This window comes from Meriones unguiculatus, chromosome 4, assembly GCF_030254825.1.
Source record: "Meriones unguiculatus strain TT.TT164.6M chromosome 4, Bangor_MerUng_6.1, whole genome shotgun sequence".
Taxonomy (NCBI): Eukaryota; Metazoa; Chordata; class Mammalia; order Rodentia; family Muridae; genus Meriones; species Meriones unguiculatus.
The window spans coordinates 121732851-121744787 of record NC_083352.1 but is presented as its reverse complement, the minus strand read 5'-3'; the positions used below and the strand labels follow the sequence as shown (position 1 = coordinate 121744787).

At 47.1% G+C, this 11937-nt stretch overlaps 1 protein-coding gene across 5 annotated transcripts in view; it reads left to right on the top strand.

Annotated features, from left to right (window-relative positions):
* Positions 1-3833: 3833 nt before the first annotated feature.
* Manbal (mannosidase beta like) overlaps positions 3834-11937 on the top strand; it is a 28796-nt gene continuing 20692 nt past the window's right edge. For 2 of the 5 annotated variants that reach the window (XM_021663696.2, XM_060382931.1), the window contains exon 1: positions 3834-3966. The gene's annotated coding sequence lies outside the window, so the exon portion shown is untranslated. The remainder of the gene's footprint in view (positions 3967-11937) is intronic. The other 3 variants (XR_009591608.1, XM_060382932.1, XM_060382933.1) reach the window with 2 other exon arrangements.

Genomic DNA, 11937 nt, shown 5'->3' with positions numbered 1-11937 from the left:
CCCAGACACGGCCCATTGTTCTGTTTGCAACTGTTGCTGTAATGAAATGCTGTGACTGGAAACAGCCTGGGGAGGAAAGGGTTTATGTCAGCATTCAGCAAGGCAGGGCAGGAAGCCCAGCAGGAACAGGGGCTGGAACCATGAAGGAACCCTGCTTACCCTCTACCCTCCATCCGCCTAGAGACACTGCCCACAGTGCTCTGGGCCCTCCTACATCAATCAGCAATTAAGACAATGCCTCCCAGACACAGCCAGGAGCCAATCTGATCTGAGGAGTTCTTCAGTGAAGGCTCCCACTCCTCAGGTGACTCTTAAGTTTGTGTCAAGTTGACAGCAGAAGCCAGCTATGAACCAGTCATCCAGGCCCCACAGAGAGCTGCCTCAGCTCGGCCTCTGTTGCTCCTCACACTCTTAGAGCATGGCAGTGTGTAGCATCCATCTGTCTTGTTGGCTGGGTTGTGAAATGGTTAATGCATCCTCTCTGCGGCCTTGAGGGAGCTGCTTGATTTTCCCAGTCTCAGTTTCCTTCTCCACTCCCCCAGATGGAAACAATACAGAATACTGCTCAGTGCAAAGTACTTGGGCTCTAGGAAAAACACAATAGCCCACAGGTGAAGGGCTGAGGAGATGGAGTTCCAACCCAGAGCACCTAAGCTGAGCGTGGTGGCTTGCATCTGTGATCCCAGCACACGTTGACCCCGGGGTTCACGAGTCAGTCATTCTAGCTTAAATGGTGACTTCCACGGTCAGTGAGAAACCCTGTCTGAAAAAAAAAAAAAAAGAAGGTGGAGAACAATAGAGGAGGACACCCAATATGACCTTTGGCCTCCACATGCACACACATGCATCCACTATGCACAGCAGAGGTGGCACGAGCCTTTAATCCCAGCTTTGGGAGGCAGAGGCAGTGGGTGGCTCTCTCTGAGTTCCAGGCCATCCTGGTCTACAGCATGAGTTCCAGGACAGCCAAGGCTGCACAGAGAAACTCTGTCTCGAACATACAAACACAAAAACCCACATACAAAGGAAAAAACTAGATAAATTGATGCAGTGTTCACCTTGTCCTGTGTGGAGCCACATCAGACACTTTTCCTGAGCAGAAACCATTCCTGTCCCTATGCTTTCTCTTTCATAATGCAAACACTGACACTGCACAGACATTACAGTTAGAGACAAACCTGCCACGGAGCTCTGCTGTGCGCTAAATGGAGCCATGCAGGGGACAGCAAGAAGCTAAATTCAGCGGGAGTCCTCTGCGAACTTCCAGAAAGTAAGAAAGTGGCTCTGCCCGCAGCAGCCACGCTGGGGATCTTTCTACATTTGGAGACAGATAGTAATGGGTTTCAAAGCACCTGGGTTAGCCTGTCACCCACACTACTTGTGTTAATATGCTAGGGCTGGGCTGCCATAGCGATGTACGTGTCACACGTTAGGTGAGTTGAGCAGCAGACATTTTTCTTATTTGTTCCGGATGCCAGGAGTCTGAAACCAAGTGGTCCGAGGGCAGTTGTGAAGGCTTGAGAAAACCGATCCATGGCTATCTCAGCTCCCCGTGGCTCATGGGAGAATTTTGGTGTTTCTTAACCTGTAGGACCTTCATATATACCTTCATCTTCATCTTCATCTTCATGTATGACATCCTCATGTGTGCATCTGTGTTCAAATCCCCTTCTTTTTTGATTAGATTTTAACATTTATCCTGTTGACTTCATTTTTCCCTTAAAAACATTCATCACTGTGTGTGTGCATATATATATATATATATATATATATATATATATATATATACACATATCTGTGTGACATGGGGAAGGGCACACATGCTATGGCATATATGTGGAGGTCAAAGGACAACTTTGTGGATTAGGTTCTCAGCTTCCATTTTGGTGTGGGTTCTAGGGGTTGAACTCAGGTCACTAGGCATGTGCAGCAGCATCTTGAAAGAAAAAAAGAAGAAGCTCTCTCCTTGACCTTCTTTTTTGTTTGTTTGAGACAAGATTTCTTTATTAGTTCTGGCTGTCCTGGAACTTGCTATATAGGCCACGCTGCCTTGGAACTCTTCCCCAGTGCTGGGATTAAAGGTGTTCGCTACCATACTCAGCTCTCTCTCTCTCTCTCTCTCTCTCTCTCTCTCTCTCTGGTTTTTGGAGACAAAGTTTCTCTGTGTAGTGTTGTCCTGTAACTCACTCTGTAGTCCAGGCTGCCCTCGAACTCACAGAGCTCTACTTGTCTCTGCCTCCTGAATGCCAGGATAAAAGGTGTGAGCCACCACCAGCTTTTTTTTTTTTTTTTTTTAGTTTATTTACCTTTATTTTATGTGCATTGGTGTCTATGTGAGAGTGTCAGATTTTGGAGTTAGAGACAGTTGTGAGCTGCCATGTGTGTTCTGGATTTGAACCTAGGTCCTTTGGAAGAGCAGTCAGTACCCTTAAATGCTGAGCCATCCCTGTTTTTTGTTTGTTTGCTTTGCTTTTTACGACAATATCTCATCATGTAGCCCAGGCTGTGTAGTTCAAATTAGCCTCAAACACATCGTGACCTTCCTGCCTCAGGCTTTCAAGTGCTGAGAATATAGGTGTGAGCCACTGTGTCTCTCCAGTCCCTAGTTACTTGCTTACTGCTGTGATAAATACTCTGACAGAAGCAACTGAGGAAATTTGTTTTGCCTCATGGTTGAAGATTACAGTCTGTCCTTGGGAGGAAGTCACAGCAGCAGGAGTTTGGAGCAGCATGCTTGAGGTTTCATCCTCAGCATTGGAAAAAGGACAAACAGAGATCCATCCACACAACTGATTTTGGGGCTAGGGGTGGCACAGTGGGTGTGAGCTCTGCCTGTGCAAGCATGGAGATCTGGGTTTGAATCTCAAATACCCAAAGTAAAAAGCCAGTGTGGCCACACATATATCTTCAACCCCAGTGCCAAGGCTTGCTGGAGACAGGATCACTGGGGCTTTCCCTATCTCTAGGGAGTACTGTGGAATATAACAGGACACCTGGTGTACCCCTCTGGCCTCAGCCTGCATAGGTGCATGTGTACAGATGCCGCATGTGTAGAGATGCCACACCCATACCCACAGCAACCCACCCGCCCCACACACAATTGAAAGATTTAGGGGTCCTAAATCTTTAGCTGACCTGGGCCTGGGAATGACCTCTGGAGATAGTCTATCCATTTGGCTGCAATGCTGATAGTTGTTGGCTGGAGGCTTGGTAACTGCCCATGTGAGCCTCACTATGTGGGATTTCCCATGAGTGATCAAGAGAGCAAAGAGGAAGTCACAATGTTTTTCTGACTTAAGTCTTGGAACTCAAGTTCTGTATTTCCCCAATATCCTATGGGTCACACTGGTCAGCGTGGGAGGAGACTGTAAAAGGCTTGACAATCAGGCACCAATAACATTAACTGTCCATTATGGAAGCTGGTTACCAGCCTCTGCCTAAACTGGGCCTCCTTTCCCCAATTAATCTGCCTCACTTATTCCAATACTCTGGTATTTGCCTTCCAAACATTTATCGCATTACGGATCCCATATCCATTATGTGATTTACTCTCTCTGACGATAAACTCCCTGGGAACAGAAACGTTCAGTGCTCGCTTTTTAATTTATTTGTTTTTGTCTGAATTATATCACGTGCATCTGTTTGTCCTCCTCCTTATATTGTAGGTTTCTAGCTCAGGCTTAGAACTAAGTTATAAACAATGCAGAGACCATCTGTAATGAGGCAGGAGAATTGTTCCAAGTTCCAGGCCAGTCAGGGATACACTGTGAGACTCTGTCTCAAATTAAACAAGAATTCAATTAGGTTTCAACCTTCACTGTGCTTTTAGGGAAGAACGGGAAGAGGAGGGCGGGGAAGCCGTACTCCCAGCAAAGCCTGCTGAGAGGAAGGTTGCTGGCGCTCAGGGCTCATCGCTTCCGGGTCACGAGGAAGCACTTCCGGTGAGGCGGCGCGGCGTTACGGGAGGTGAGTGTTCAGGTGCCGGTAGCCCAGCCAGGGCTTTTGTATCGGCGGGCGGGATCGGGGCGGCGCTGCGGACCTCAGAGGCTTCTTGGGGCTGTGGAGGGAAGTTATTTGCGAAGGGCAGTGTGCGTTCTGGGGAGACCGGGTCCGTCGCCCGGGCCAGAGCTAGGGTTCTTCAAGGCCCAGGGTCCAGCCTGCCCTCCGCCAGGTGGAGCCCGGGCTTGGCATCTCGAGTGTGCCCAGTATTGCTGTGTAACCTCGGACATCTCACGTTTCCTCTTCTTCTCAGTTTCCTCCTCCGACAAAGGGGCACGTAGGCCTGTGCAGAGGTTGAAGAGACCACGGATGTCATAGTGCTTAGGTGCGCAGTGTGTATTTGAGAGAAAACTGTGAGAGAAAGGGAAGATGAATGCAGTAGCCTCCCGCTTACCTGCGGTTTCAGTTACCTGAGAACAGTAAGGGGAAGACTCCAGAAACAAACAGCTCTTGGCGTTCCAGTCGTGGATTTTAAGTAGTGTTTTGCAGAGCCCAATAGCAGGGTGCTTACCCAGCGTGCTTTGAGTCCCATGTCCGTTCCCCAGTACTGTTCTTCCCAGCCCAAGAAAAAGTAACATGATGAAGTTTTAACCCTTCCTGCTCTGTACCTATAGCATCTTGCTCGGCGCATCCCTGCTGTATTTGCTGCCCACTCATTAGGCGCTTAGGTAACGCTTGGATAATCAACACAAGAGTAGTAATGCCTAGCCTTTGAGGTTTGCTGAGGCAAAGCCAAAAAGTAAAAAGCTTGAAAAGAAAGAAAGAGAGAGAAGAAGGAAGGAAGGAAAAGAAAGAAAAAAAAAAAGAAAGTGGAACTTGCTCCGTAGACCAGGCTGGCCTCGAATTCAGAGATCCCCTTGCTTCTGCCACCTGAGGGTTAGGACTAAAGGCGTGCACTACCACTGTTGGGCAAGAACAAATCTTGTATCTGTGAGGTTACAAAAAGAAAACTGTGTGCTGGTTAGGGTGTTGCTGCCCTGTAACCCCAGCATTTGAGACACGAGGCAGAAGGTTAGTGAGTTTGAAGCCAGCCTGGGCTCAGTTGCCAGACCTGTGTAAAAACAAACAACTCGGGGTTGGAGATGGATCAGTGGGTAAGAGTACTGTCTGCTCTTCCAGGGGGCCTAATTTCAGTTTCCATTGCTCACATCAGGTAGCCAGCTCACTGTCACCTCTCCTCCCAGCACGAGGGTAGCCAGGGCTTCTGCGCCTGTGTTGTGTAACTTGCAGTCGCAGGCATAATTATAAACAAGTCTTTAAAAAATTAAAAATGGGCCAGCCTGTGGTGGTGCATGCCTTTACTTCCAATACTTGGGAAGCAGAGGCAGGCAGATGTCAGTAAGTTTGAGGCCAGCCTGGTCTGCAGAGCAAGTCCCAGGACAGCCAGGGCTACAGAGAAACCCTTTCTTGAAAAAACAAAACAAAACAAAACAAAACAAAAATACCCCAATACATTAAAAGTTGGAGCTGGTGATATAGCTGAGTTTGGAGTGTTTACCCATGCAAGAAGCCTTGGGTTTATCCATAGCACTATAAGATGTGTTTGGTGGAACACTCCTAGACTCCCATTCTTGGCCGCATAGCAAGTTTGAGGGCTACATGAGAACCTTTCTGAAATGCAATTAATAAGTGGTAGCTTTGCCAAGGGCACGGCCACAGTGCATAGTAAGTGTTTACTTAGGTAGAGAGGGCATCACACTTGCGAGTAGAAAACAGGGACAGAGAGTGCCTTCTGCCAAACCTTTATGCCTGGCTGAAAGAGGAGCACAGAGCCAGCCACTTAATAGGGCCAAGGAATGGGTACACAGGGTAGGGATGATTTGTCCTGAAAAGCAAGATCTCTGAAGATGCCATAGCTGCCAATGAAGAAGCTTCTGCTGCATCCCCAGCATAAGAACACATGGAAGACAGTTTTGAAGTGCCAACAAGTGAGAAATTGGGAGAGATTTGATGAAGCAGAGTAGTGTGGACATTGTCAAGTTTTGCCAGTGTGTGTTTCAAATTGTACATGCCCCAAAGGACAAGACTGTGAGTTGTGGTTCTTAGATGAAACAAAACATTAAAGTCTGTGTGGCCAGTTAGGGACTGCAGCTCCTGCAAACACTGTCAGATTGATATGCCATTACAAATACATGTTTGTTTATTATTAGTCAGGTTTCACTGTGCAGTCTGGCTGGCCTTGAACTCACAGAGCACTGCCTGCCTCCCTAGTGATAGGACAAAGAACATGCTACCATACCTGGCAACTTCAACGCCCTTTTGAAAGGTTTTATTAATTGAAGTTTTTGGGGTTAAAGTCTGGGCTTTGACAGTGTCAACAAGCTAGATTTGGCTACTGATCCCTGATATTTTAATTAATGAGACAACTAACAGTGAAGATCAGAAAATTATTCATTCAGTGTGCCCACGTTGGGAAAGGAACAAATAAAGGGATCCTCTCACTTCAGAGTTCCTCCCTGAGATACTGTCATGAGATTTAGGCTTAACTAGAGGAGTAGAAGTATGCATAGCTAAGCAGTCCTGACGAGGTCCTGCCTGTCATTGGTCGGTCACAACGAGGTCCTGCCTGTCATTGGCCCACCGCTGTCCTCGCTCCAGTCTGCCCCGCAAGGTGGTCTGATGCTTTGTAGAAACTGAAATCTTTCTGGAAAGTTTCTCTTCTGCCTGGCATCAGGACTTTAGCCTTTCTCTTTCCCCAGCTTGAGATTGCTAGGGAACTAGCTCCTCCCCTTCACCAGGTGTGGTGGCGCGTGTCTCAATCCTAGCCCTAGGGAAGCAGAGGCAGGTGGATCTCTGAGGTCAAGGCCATGGTCATCATGCTGAGTTTCAGGCTAGCCAGGGCTGCACAGTGAGACTCTGTCTCAAACAAATGAACATATGGTGGTTACTGTACTTATTAAAAAAAGAGTCCTCAGGGCTGCAGAGATGGCTCAGAGGTTAAGAGCAATGGCTGTTCTTCCAAAGGTCCTGAGTTCAATTCCCAGCAACCACAGGGTGGATCACAGCCATCTAAAGTGAGATCTTGTGCCCTCTTCTGGTACACAAGCACACATGCAGGTAGAATACTGTATGAATAATAAATAATAAATAATAAATTTTTTTAAAAAAACTTACTAAAAAAAAGTCCTCAGCTCTCACAGATCCTCCAACCACCAGTCTCCTGTGCTCTTGGTGCCCGGCCATCCCCATCATAACTGTGGGTTGACTGCCCCTCCCTTCATGTGTTGTCAGAAGGTCAGGGACAGTCCAGTGCTGTATCATAACGCCCACCTCACCCACCACACTTTATCTCACCACGCAGGCATTGTGTCATACACTCAGCACACCCAGAGTTCGGTCATCAGGACCCACGTGTAGGAGAGCACTGACCCCCGAAAGCTGTCTTTGGACTGCCACACTGGCCCCCTCCTGCTAATAATAACAGATGTAATTATTTTTGTTTTTAAATGATACTGACACAAAGGCCAGATTTAATGGCCTGTTGCAGTATATTATTATCATTGTTTCTCTCGTGCTGGCTCAGTCTGTAGCCTTTTCACGGGTGTGTGTCTAGAGGGGAAGTCAGTATAGGGTTCAGTACTGTGCATAGTCAGTATAGGGTCCAGTGCTGTGCATGGCATCACTGGGTAGGAAAGAGCAACTCTGTGGCATCTCATGCCTTAAATGCTGGTACTTACCTGCACGCCGGTGTGAGTCCACGAGCTACCGATTGTCACTCCCCTAGGGGGCTGCTTACCTTTCCATCAGACAAAATCCTTACCTAATTTTAACAGTTCTTGGGAACGCATCACAATTGCTGTAAGACAGTATCTTTTCTATTCCCCTGCCTCTTTTTTTTTTTTTAATATAACTTATTTTTATTTTGTGGTCATTGGTGTTTTGCCTACATGTGTATCTGTGTGAGGATCCCCTGGAAGTGGAGTTAAAGACAGGTGTGAGCTACAGTGTGGGTGCTGGGAATTGAACCCAGGTCCTTTGGAAGAGGAGTCAGTGTTCTTAACCACTGAGTCATCTCCCCAGCACTCCCTGCCTCTTTTTACTTGAAGTCTTAGAACAGCTTTGGAAAATCCCCTCATTAGGGGGCAGGCATCCCTGCCCAGACTCTGTACAGCACTGGGAAACAGTTGGGAGATCCTGAAACCTCTGGCAATTTTGGAATCGATGTTTTCAGACTTAATGTTCGTAGTTTGAAGTATTTTAGTGGCTGGGGATGCAGTGGGGATGAAAGTTCTTGCCTAGCATGCACAATGATCCATCTGGGTTCAGTCCTCAGTGCTCTATGAGTGGCGATTGATGGTACATACTTGTAATGCCAGTGTTGAGGACACAGAGGGGGAGGGCCAGAGGTTCAGGATCACCCCTTGATACCAAGTGGGTCCAAGGCCATCCCAGGATATATAAGACTGGCTCAAAAAATATTTAAAAATGATTTTAGGTTTATGGCTATTTCGAGACACTGTTGAATTACCAGATAGAACTTTTGCCATAATTAATGAGCCACTGTCCGAACATCACCGCTCCCTGGAATCACTGCATGGTTCAGATTTCCAGTTTCTTTCTGTACCCTAGCTAGGATGGCGCAGTCCATTCAGTCAATATGTCTCCGGAGGCCCCTCCCGCTGGCCGGGACACCGTTTTAGGTGGCGGTTTGAGGATCATTGGTCGGGTATTTTGCAGGAGAGCCTCCTGGTTGAGATGTTTCTCTTTTGCTGGTGAGCAGGCGCAGTCACAGACTTTGAGAAGGAAGGCCCACAGAGGGGCCTGCTGTGGCTGAGGTTGATGTTATCCAGGATCTCCCTCGCCTGCCTTTACACTGTCGCTCCAGAAGAAAGTCGTTATGTGCAGCACACCTTTGAGATTGTCCACACACAACCAGAGTGGCTACAGAAATACTTGCTATTCATGTGAAAGATGCGCCATTGACTTAGCCAGCTGATTCTTTGTGCCATTGTTTGTTTATATCTTGGGTGTTTTACTCTTGTGTCCCAACTTTGCCTGCTGAATCCCCACTCTGGACAACTCCTGGCAGTGTTTGGTTTTGCTTTTTTTTTTTTTTTTAAATCGCTTGCATGCTTTCTGCCCCAGGCTCATCCTGTTTATTTCTGCTTAGAAATTAGGCACTTCCCTAAGGAGTCCTGGTTTCTCTTATGGAAAAATGCCCCGGAAACCAAGATCTGTACATAAGGTGTGCACATTGTTACTGGGGCACGCTCGTTTCTGTGCTCTCTCGGAGGCCAGAGTGTGATATCTGTGTGTATACATGGGTGTGAATCTTTCTATATGTGTCTATATTAAGCTAAATACACTATGCTGATGTCCCTAACCCTTGGTGGATGATGGTAGTGTCCTTCTTTTATCTGGAACCTCTTCCCCACCGCAACAGATCCATTCCCCCATCTATTCATTTACAGTCAGTCCTGTGTGTGGTGGCCTCACAACTGGATCCTGTGCGAAACAGCTTTTTGTTTTGTTTTGTTTTGGTTTTTGAGACAGGGTTTCTCTGGGTAGCCCTGGCTGTCCTGGAACTCAGAAATTCGCCTTCCTCTGCCTCTGAATTGCTGGGATTAAAGCTGTGTACCACCATGCCCAGCTGGGAAAGCAGCTTTTGGCAGCTAGTTTGAGGTGCATATACGGCTCCTTCAGAGTGTTTTAGAGACACCTTTCATTTTAGAGTCGCTCATGCCAGGACCCTGTTCTCACCACCTCTTCAGTGTGTTTAAGATACATTCAGATTCAGAATGGCACCCTGCATTCCATTCTGAACATTTAAAATCATTTGTGTAAATTAAAGTTTACTCTTTGTGCTGGGACTTTTTAGTTTAGACCTTTTGTGCTTAACATCTTCTGTTTACAGTATTAAGCTGAGCAGTTTCCCCTCCAAGTATTTGAACTTCATTCATAACTTGCCCATCAATCGTGTTGTTTGTCTCTTCGGAATATGTTGTAACCTCAGAATTATCACCTCAGTGGCTCCTGCCTGTCATGAGCACTTCTTGTGAGTGTCCTACTGTTATTGTAACTGTTTCTCTCTTGTTCCCTAGTCTGGTCTCTACATAGCAGTCAGGGGGATTGTGAGATTTCTTTGCCAAGCACTCTATAGTGGCTTTACTTTCACTCAGAATGAGAGCCACAGCCCTTACAATGGTCCACATGGCCCTCCCCCACTTGCTCACCTTCCTGCTCACCTTGGACACATTCCTGTCTTGAGAACTTTGTCCTAACTATTTCTCCATTCTAGAGTGTTCTAGCAGGTAGTTAAATGACACTCTGCTTTCCTTTCGGGGAGGTCTGTGTGTGCTGGGGAGTGAGTTCAGGGGCTTGCTTAGCCACTGAGGTATATTCCCAGCCTTTTGCTTTCTTGCCTTGGTAGAAATGTCGCTTTCACAGCTCTTCCCTGACCATTCCACATAAAATAACATGCCATTCCTCCTCCTTTGGGTTTTCAGATTTTCAGCCCTGACATTCCACTGTAAGTGTCTGTGAGTACTCATTAGAATGGAAGCTCCATGACACACCAGAATGGCACCTGTCCAGGATATTCTGCAAGTGCCCGCCTTTGGTCTTTAGCCAGTGAAATTCGTTAGCACAGGACTGCAGTCACTCTGTTGATAGTTTTCTTTTTCCTCAGTATTGCACCCTGTCTTGGTCACATTGTTTCTGTGCCCAGTGTGCTGTCCTTTTAGTGAAGTCCCGTGGTGTACATGCTCCATCCCCAGCGCCCTTCCTGCTGCAGACTTCCTGCCTTCCAGTGTTAGCAGGGGTGCTGCCAAGCCTGCTTTTGTACCTGGAGGCCTTTTCTTTTTAATTATTTCCTTCATCTAAATTCTAGGAAGTAAGTTATTCAGACAAAGGATATCATCAGTTATATGACTCTTGTTGTATGTTGGTCTAATGACCATTAAAAAAAAAAAAAGCCTAAATATATTATGGCTTTGGGCACATTTGTTGATGAGCTCAAAAATGACATCAACTCTCTAAGAAGTCAAGCGATAGGCCAGAGTGTAGCTAGATGCCCATAGCTGTGCAGCCCCAGCCTCCTGCCGCCTGCCCCTGTCTATCCCAGGACCCTAATCTTCCTAACAATGCTAAGTCTTAGCATCAATGCACCACAGGCTTGAGCATGAGGCGTGGTCATGGGCACTCAGTTTATGAGGTGTTACTGGAGGAGTGAAGCTTTCTTCAGCCTTGGCACTAGGACCAGTGCCCTGGAGAGCCTGGCAGTTCCTCCCCTGGAGCTGGGCTGGGCTGCCTTGGAATTCACTCCAGGGCCAGCTTAGGAGCTGCTCCAAGCAGTCTGCCTGCACACTGAGCCTCGCACCTTGTACATGACCAAAGATGGTATCCTTGAACACCATGCCCCACCTGATTCGTCCTAATTGGAGCCAGATGACATTGGGCTCTTTCCAGAAGTCAGAGCCTTCTCAGGAGGAAAAAGATCTGCCAGCTCTGAGGACCTGGGGCAGTGAGTGAGGGGCTGGCTCCTGCTGTGAAAGACTTCTACAGACGCTGAACTGGTGTGAGAACTGGCTGTCTTGCTGGCCAAGCACATGACCTTCCAGAGTGACCAGGTTGAAAGGGAAACAATAAACATTTGTGTGGTGCCCACTCAGTTTAGATAGTGGGTCATTTTATAATCCTGCAGTTGTTCTTCATGTTGGAAAAATCATTTAGAGCAGAGGAGCAGCAGGGCCAAGATGGAAAAAGGTCATATGGCCGGCCTGTGGTGGCAGGGCTAGCCTATAGAACCATAATGTATGTTCAGCTAGTTACATTTAAAGTATAAGGAGCAGGTAAGGCAGGCATAATGGTACAGGCCTGAAATCTCAGTGCTTGGGAGTTGACGGCAACAAGGTCAGGGCCACATGAGAACCTGTGTCAGTGAGTAAAATGGAATAATTAAGGAAATAAGCAGAAAAAAAACAAGTGAAATTTTGTGTT